General features: G+C 44.7%; 1 long non-coding RNA gene across 3 annotated transcripts; it reads right to left on the minus strand.

Annotated features, from left to right (window-relative positions):
* Window positions 1-450: 450 nt before the first annotated feature.
* LOC134433774 (uncharacterized) lies at window positions 451-4,657 on the minus strand. Of its 3 annotated transcripts, none has more exons than XR_010031715.1 (7): window positions 4,378-4,657; window positions 3,784-3,848; window positions 3,101-3,164; window positions 2,336-2,411; window positions 1,954-2,213; window positions 1,446-1,563; window positions 451-851 (listed from the first exon to the last, which is right to left on the minus strand). It is a non-coding gene; the product is annotated as an uncharacterized LOC134433774 (long non-coding RNA). The 3 variants fall into 3 exon arrangements; XR_010031714.1 differs by having other exon boundaries at window positions 451-785; window positions 1,904-2,213; XR_010031713.1 differs by having other exon boundaries at window positions 1,904-2,213.
* Window positions 4,658-9,228: the final 4,571 nt, after the last annotated feature.

Here is a 9,228-nt window from a genome sequence, read left to right on the forward strand (position 1 = left end):
TGGCCAGCCACAGAAGTTATTTTGAAGCAATTTTTTAAACAATAAAATACTGATACCACAAAAATAAAGCAAAAAGCTAACTACTGGCTAAAAAAAAATTAACTTTTGACAGCAACAACATTCCAACCACACAGGTTTTTTCCCGATGTCATACTTTATAACTACCTCTCTTGGGAATTCTCATCATGTATCCCAAAAGGAATAAATACCTTAGAGCGTCCTAAAGCAAAAAGTAGCACACATGAGCTCCTCACACTCCCGGGAGGCCGGCACAGCGTGCACTGAGTCAGCAATGAATTCTGCTCAGTGAAGGTCTGCAAACAAAGGTTCAACTGATGAATTTAACTGATTTTAAAGGGAGGTTTTCTAAGCACTGAAGCACAACAAAGAACAAGCAACAACAATTCTTAAAAAAATCTGCAAGTTTTATTTAGCATATATGTGACTGATTTCCACCCTGTGGCTTCTCACTTTGATTTGTCTGTAGGTTCAGGAAGATGACAATGCACACTCTGCCCTCCCTGAGCCCCCCACAGCAGCTGAGCGCTGCTCCGTGTGCTCAGATCATCAGGAACTGGATTACACGTGCCCGGATGGACTGGAACTGCTCTGCTGCAGATTCAGGAGACGATGGCACAGAGGGGCTGGCCGAGGCGTCGTCCCAATTCCATTTCTGTGTGACGAGAAGCAGTTCGTTCCCAACAGCTGCAACAATCCCCAGCTCCCTTCCACGGTGAGTACCGATGGCACACAAATGGCAGCCCGAGGAAATCGTGTTCTGGGCTCTAAGTGGTTGGGACAGGGTCTGATTTGTTGTTTTGTACTTGTATGAAGATTAGTACAACAGGGCTCTGATGGATGACATGGCAACACAGAATTAAAAACTCCTCGATAGGATTACATCGACTTCTAGGAAAAGACAAAAGCTTAGGACCCTTCTGAAATCTACTTTTAATCCAAAGCACGGGGATTGTCAGCATGCTGCACCTTCCAGCTTTTCAAAGCAGCTTCCCTCTGAAGACCAGGAAACATTGATTTCTACAGAAACAACGGGCAACCCCCAGGCTAATCTCAGCACTACTGTTTAATAGGGGACCTGCCAGCATGCCAGTCCAGCTTCAAGTGTGCTTTACTTCAGTCTAACATCCCCACAAAATTCTTCTCACAACTTCCAACCCTGAAATCTTATCTTCCCCTAAAGCTTCTCTTCATTAGCAATTTCCAAGTAACATGGTATTTTTACAACATTCAAAAATGTCATGCTGGACTGTGCTAGAGAGTAATCTGCAAATATAAGCTTAGCAAAGTTTGAATTGACTTGTCCAGAGAAAAAAACTACAAGTGAACACCTACACCTGCCTACAAAGAGCTAACAAGCCCCTGGCAGCTGCCAGCATCAAAGCGCAGCGGATGTCTCTAATACAGGGTAAGGATAACAATATCACCTTCTGTTCTCTCCAGCTTCTTTTCCCTGCAGTCGTATTTTGCTTCTTATGATTTTTTTAGTCCCCGTATCTTCTTGGACAGCACCGAGCCCGACGACAAGGACACGAGAGTCTTTCCCTGCCGGGCGGAGAGAACCAGGAAAACAGTTAAAATAAGAACAGGGCAGTTTGAAATTCATACTTGCAACGAGAAGCAGCGCCTAACCAACAGAACAAAAGTAAACAAAGCATGACACCTCCCTGGGGACAGAAGACTTATAAACTCTCCAGAATTTACAATTCTAGCCACCAACCCCTTCAGGACAGCAGCCAAGTGTCCCCTGGGGTGGTGCTGCACCAAAGAACCATCTGAGAGGTTCCAAAGAGTGAAATGCACAGTATTTTGCAAAGACAAAAAATCTTGCAAAATAACAAAAATACAATAGATGTAAACTACAGGGCAAGAGTACAAGTGTTACCTTTGGCAGCTGGAACCATCCAGGTGAGCACCTGATAACTGGATCCTCACCAGAGTTTGAACCCTTCAGGACACAGAAGGGTTTTCCCCAGGAATTTCACAGACTGAGTTTTGACAGAAGCACGCTCGCCGGATCCTCAGAAACGTCGCCCATTCTCCAGGCGTCTGGAGAGAACTGCAAATGGCTCTCATGTAGTTGGAGCTGGTTCTGTAAGGTCTCAGGGTGAATTTCACCAGATGCAACCAAATTGGGCAACTCCCAGTGGGACAGAAGGAACCCAAAGCTTGGGTAAGCAGAGCTGCAGCAAATACTGAGGAAACAAACATAACAGCGTAAAAGATAATAAACCATCCTTTTTTTTCCCTTGCTTTTGTTTTTTTTTTTTTCTTATTCAGATCAGCATAGCAATTAAAGAGAAGGTGAAAAACTCACCATTACTGAACATTTCATCACCTGTAAGCTGAGCATCCTTAGCATAGGGGACTCCAAAGTTAAAATTCACTGATTCCTGGGAAATGAAACCAAATATCGTATGGTAAATAATCAAACAGCAGACATAAAAATTTGTTTCCTCTGAGGACTTTCAGGTACGTATGTATCTTTGCATTACACATTAGAACATACACTTTATACCATCACCTAATACATAATAATTTACCTTTAAATTTTGATAGTATAGCATGAATTTTTAACTTAAACTGGTGATCTATTATTATTCAGTTGGTGCCTAAAGTTATTTCTGCTGTCACGTTCAAAAAAACATGAATTTTTTTTACTGGAATGAGCAATTGATTTCAAAGTCATCACAAGCCCACCAAAACACAAAGCTGGGTTCACTGGACGGGTCTGTGAGCTAGAAGTAGTTAGGCTTGTACTTCCCTCTTGTTCTTCCAGAACCAATAAATGCTGTCAACAAAACCAGGATCTTTAGCCCGCTGCTGTGAAAGATTCTACAAGGATGATGGTTTGATTTGTGTTTAGAAGTTTTGATTTGAAATGGCCAGTCCAATGGATAAAGACAGTTTAAGTAGTATTACATTACTATTGTTATTATTTCTATTATGATTTTTACTAGTACTACTACTATTATTATCACCTGCTACTGGAAGAAACAAACCAGTAGTACCTATACTTAATTACTTTTATTTCCAGAAAATAATAAAGAAAAAGAACCAAACCAAAAAAGTCACTTCCTACCTTTTATATCAAGGGATGAAAAATTTCTCTTGGGCTCTTCTCCAATTGATCAAGACTCATAGCACTGAAAGGCAAACAAAACAGTGCTTTATAGAAGGCCAGGTGCACGTTTCAAGGCTGAACCACCAACTGATTGCAGTGACAGCACTTACAACATGAATCGTTCCCAGAGCCTCTGTTCAATGGAATGTTCTGTGGAACTGCCATTTCTTTCCCAAAACACTAACTTCCAACACTTCCTAAACTTATCTTGTATTTTAAAACCACAGAAGTTAGTGAGACTCTGTGCGGAGGTCAGCTTTAAATTTATTTCCTTCTAAAGCACAGAGCTCTGTTCCATCACCCTTCCCTTCGGCTCTACACTGGATCATGGTGAGCATTTGAGGAGTGCTCAAGAACCAATTCGATTTCTCTCTTTTTCTAGTTCTCTCTACTCTTAAATAATGCAAGACAAGTCAAATGAAAAATGACAAGTTCAGCATCAAAGCCACACTTTTTCCCTTTGTCTGCTCAAGAACAGGCTCTAAATCCACTTCTTGCTGCCTTCAACGATTCAGACTTGCAAAACCATTTTGACATGTTTTACAGCTTTATCATAACCCACAGAACGCAAGCTCTGTATTACAGGAAAAGGTAATTCACAGGCCAATATCTAAAGAGACCACTTACTTGTAAATACATACCTTGATAGAGATCGCACTGAGAACGTTTCTGTGGGACTCTAAGGGAGACATATTTTCTGAGTATCCTGTAAACAAGAAAAGCTACGATATATTACAAGACATCCCCACTTTTTCTACATATTCAAATAGGATTTTTAATAAAAACAATTCAGTTAAAAAAGAAGGAAGAAAATCAAGGTAATTTTACTCAGCTATATTTACTCCTGATTTAGAGGGAAAAAAAAGTCACGGGTGCTGCAAAGAAAAAAAAAGTGAACCATAAACGCTTACAGTAGAATTTTAAAACAAGTGCTTGCATAAAAGAATCTTACGGAACGTGAAGTAGAACAAAAAGTGAAACCACTATCAGACCTGCCTATTTTCTCACCATTGTACAAGAAAATCCTAAAAGCATTATAAAGTCGCTGCCTAAAACCGGTCATGGGATGTAACCAAGAACAATTGAGGCATTTGCTAATCTAGACAGAAACCTTTTCTGGATGCAAGTGTCAGATCACAAGTTTTGTCTTTCAGAAGCTCGACAATGCTGGAAAGCATTTTCCCTGGGGCTCGGGAGGGCAGGGGCGGAAGGGGGGGTGACTTTGCAGCTCGCACCTGTGCCATCCGAAGCATACAGCCCGCCCGCTCCCTGCGCTGGGCATTCTCCCGGCCATCTCTGGCTTTACCGCTCAGCGCCGCTCCATCCGCTGTCACGGCACAAAGAGCCACGAGCACTAACGCAGGCAGCAACCCCGTCATGCCGGCGATACCGCAGCGCTCCCTGCTCGCAGCGCCCAACACGCGGCGGAGCCGCCTCCGCCCGCAGCACCGGCAGCAGCCCGAGGGAGACGGCTGCAGCTCGGGGGCTCCTCCGGCGCCTCCGCCAGCCCGAGGGCGGCCGCCCCACCGGGACCGCGGCAGCGCCCGGCGCCGCTCGCCCGGGGCGGCTCCTGCAGCTCCCGGCCCGCGGCAGCAAAGCACCGCCTCGCCCTCCGCCATCGGCGGGCGGCAGCGCCCCCGCCCCCGGCACCGCTGAGTGCGGCCGAGGAACCGGGCGGACGCTCCTTCCGCGCTGCTCAGCTCCGGGCGGGCGGCCAGACGGAGGCTGCGCCCCTCCAGCGTCGCTGTCCCGCGCGGGAGAGGCGCCGGCAGCTGCGCGCGCACAGCCCCGCGCGGCCGCCTGGCACGCCAGCCACTCATGTGCCGCGTCAGCCGTTGCGTCACACGCCGCGCCAGCAGCATGGCCTGCCGGGAGTTGTAGTCTCGGGCTGACAGCCACCGCTCCGTCCCCCACCACCGGGAGCTGCAGTCCCTCCTGGGCATCAAACAGGTCCTTCGCCCCAGGGCTGGGAAGGACCTGAGGCAGCACCGCTCCTCTCCAATGCCCTCTCTTTTTCCCTCCAACTCTTTTTACTTTTTTCACTCTGTTTTTCACCACTTCCCTTCCCCTTCCCTTCCCCTTTCCTTTCCTTCCCCTTTCCTTTCCTTTCCTTTCCTTTCCTTTCCTTTCCTTTCCTTTCCTTTCCTTTCCTTTCCTTTCCTTTCCTTTCCTTTCCTTTCCTTTCCTTTCCTTTCCTTTCCTTTCCTTTCCTTTCCTTTCCCTTCCCTTTCCCTTCCCCTTTCTTGTATTTCTAATCTTGGTTTACCTTTCCACCTTTAGAATAAAAAAGCAGCAGTAGAAACTTTCAGGCTACCCGAGAGTAAAAAAAAAAAAAATCCAAAACGAAAATGATTTAAAGAAAACTATTTATTCCCTGGGAGCCTGAAATTTTCTACTGCTGCACGTGACATAGAGCTTTTATTCCTTCTTACAGATAGTTGATATTTTATATATATTTATCGTTTATATTGATGCATTATATTAATAACTATATATAATATGCACCTTATTCAAAAAATATACGGGAAATATTTTTTAAATTATTTACCATATCTACTGCTACAACTTATTTTTCCTTATATTTCTAATTTTTATATAAATCTTTAATGTGTTTATGATATATTTCTATACTTATATTTCTACCTTTATATTATTTGTATTTGTAATTTTTACACGAAAACCCCTGCTTTGGCAAAGAAAAAACAAAACCATCCATTATTTTAAACTACCTAAATATTTCTTTATATTAATATTTATCATAATATACAACAAATGATAGATATAGATAGATAGATATATCACATCCGTATTTATATCTATTTTATATCCATTTCCGATAATATTTTTCATAAAATAAAATATATTTTCATAAAATATAATATGCAGTATTACTTGTATTATATATTGTATCAATTTATGTTATTTTACATTTACAATTTAATATTAATTTTTTATATATCTGCATATAGTTGCAATACATTTATATATTTGTATTTTTGTTTGGGTTGTATTTACATTTATATTCTCTATTCATATATCTATAAACATACACAATACTCTATTAAAATTAGAATAACTTATTGTAACATATAATGACTTATGTTACATGTTAAATTTTAAAAATTGACCGAATATATAAAAATAAAATTGGCTCATTCCCATTGCTACACATCTATTTCTTTTGTTTCAATATAGTTAGAGTCATAATTGCATATTTAAAATCCAATTCCTAAATGAAACGACAAAACAAACAGCGTCAAATTCCCACCAATGTCTTCCAAAAACATCAAGATACCTCCAACAGCCAAACAAGTGTCAGCAAAAAAACAAAGAACACTCTTTTCAATAACAATTCTCATCACGACAGAAAAATGGAACCAAAATAAAAGAAAATCCTATAGAAACACACACAGCAAATTACAAAAAGTACTAAAAAAAAGTCAAACCAATCTACTAAACTCAAGCCAGTGCCACTCACCCTGAATGACGTTACTAAAAAAAAAAACCCAACAAAATTCTACCTCTACACTAACTCAAGGAATAAACAATCCTCTGTAAAAATAACTTTAAAACCTGAACTAATTAACAAAATGGAAAAACATCTCAACCACTAAAAACTAAGAAATTAACTACCCAAATAAATAAATACTTTAAAAACCCACCATATAAATACCCATGTTCCCAAAGAAAACCCTGATAAACAATACTCAAATACATTAAAAGACAACAACAACAACAACAAGAAAATAAAGAAACCAACAACAGGAATAATACCAAAAACCAGATCAACTTAAATCTGCAACCAAAAAATTATTCCCAACTGAATAAACCCATAGTGCCTCAAGCTATCAAAATAAAAATACCACCTAGAAACAAACACAAAGACTAAAGACAAACGTAACCATAAACAATGTCCCCCAAATTACCCGTAGCCATAAAACATACACTACAATCAAATAAACCAAACAAATAAAAGCCCTGGAAGACGATAAACACACATGCAATTATAAAGATTAAAAACCCGCTGCTATGAACGACAGGACGCTACCTCAAGCCCCCCAAAACAAACACTACACACTCACGCTAATAAAAGCCACCGCAACAGAATTAAAATGCGAACCGCTGCTTCACGCTACGACCCGTAAAAACCACTGCGCTCCCTTCTAAACATAATACCCGGGAAAAAAAAAAAAAAATCCGACTACAAAACCCAATCCAAAACAAACCATTATCATCCCTACCGGCACCGAGAACCGTGCCCCTCAGGAAGAACACCGTATCCCTTAGCGGACACCCGCTGCAAACCAAACCCAGCGATGCCACCCAGCCTCCAAAGCGCCTCCGAGCCACGGCACCGCCGAACCTGGTGCGGCCGAACCCCGCGCTCGCTGCCGGCCCCGGACGGAGCGCGGCTCCCGGCAGGAAAGCGGCTCCTGCGGCGGCTGCTCCGGCACGCGGGGCCGGCGCCGCCCCGGGGAGCCCCGCCCGCTGCCCCTGCCCGGCGGGGCCGGCACCGGGCCCGGGGCTACCGGCGGCGCCCGAGCCCCGCGCCCGGAGCGGACGGAGCGGCCGGCACCGCCCGGGCCGGCGCAGCAGCGCCCGCGCCGCCTCTGCCGCCCTTGGCCGGCCCGGCCCGGCTCCCCTCGGCTCCGCGCGGCTCGCACCGGCGCGGCTCCGCCACTGCCGCCCTTGGCCGGCCCGGCCGCGCCGAATCCCCCGTGCGCCCCGGCAGCTGCCCGGGCCGTGCCAGCAGCGCTCCCGAGCGGGAACGTTCCGGGCCGGGCCGCGGGCACGAGAAGCGCCCTCCAATGCAGCGGCACAGCCCCATTGCAGCCCTGCAAACGCTGCCGGAGCTGCGGCTTCCCGCAAGCCAACCCCGAAACCGCAGACGGGGCGCACCTCACTTCAACAAGGGCAAAGAAATGCGTTCTCCCCTAAAATTTCACCCCCTAGGAGAGCAGAAAAGAAGGGGCGCTCCCCAAATGAAAGCCTTCGACTGATGGGAAAGGGCGATTTCAACCTCCATTCAAACCCTTCAAAAGGAGGGACACAAGGGCTGCCCCCTCCATTTAAACCCGAGGGTGATGAAAATGGGGTGGGCTGCCTTCAAATCAAACCCATAATGCCACAAGAATACTTTTCCCATTCCCCTTAGAATAGAACGCAAGGATTCCCTGTCACCCCCGGGATACCCCTAACAGCCTGGAAAAGGCAGCTTTTCCTGCAATCAACACCCTTAAATCCACAAGTCAAGAGGGATCCCCTCAGGTCAAACGCAGACAATAAAAGAAGAGGAGCTGCTTCCTTCTCCTTAATTCCTTTTGTCTTCATAAGCTCCATTTTTGTTCCTGGGGAACCGGGGAGGGACTAGCAAGATGAAATTGCAAAGGGGAAGGAGAAAATTCCCCGCTCCAAACCCACACGGGCTCACCTGTTCGGCTGCTGCTCCCCGGCACAAAGATTTGTCCCTCGGCACCTCCTTTAAGCGATGCTCCACGTACCCAAGCGCGGATCCAGGTGTCCCCCCGACCCTGTGGGAAGCTCTCGCAGTCCTTCCATGAGACAGCGCCGGGAGCGGCCCATAAACCCCTCCACTCAGCAGTTCCATGCAAAAGGGAGCTGAGGCAAAGCCTCCCCCTAAAACAGCCTCGTCCTGGCCCCTCATCATCCTCACACTCACACCTGGTGCTGATCTGAGCCCCCATCATCCTCACACTCACACCTGGGCTGCTCCGAGCCCCCATCATCCTAACAGCTCACACCTGGGCTGCTCCGAGCCCCCATCATCCTCACACACACCTGGTGCTGATCTGAGGCCCCATCATATATTTTTCATATTTATAGTCGCATGTATATTTAGAATTTATATTACTGTATAATAAAAATTATATTATATATTGCATCTCTTCATGTTAGTTACATAGATTTCTATTTCTATTCATAGTTTGGTATTATATTTTTGTATCTCTATATATTTATTATATATTTCTGTGTGTCAATTTACATTTCTATAGTACTTATATTATTTAAAATAAAACCCTGCCTCTAATGAAATAAAAAGCAAAGACACCCCTTTATTTAAAACA

The sequence above is a fragment of the Melospiza melodia genome, unplaced genomic scaffold (assembly GCF_035770615.1).
Source record: "Melospiza melodia melodia isolate bMelMel2 unplaced genomic scaffold, bMelMel2.pri scaffold_253, whole genome shotgun sequence".
NCBI lineage: Eukaryota > Metazoa > Chordata > Aves > Passeriformes > Passerellidae > Melospiza > Melospiza melodia.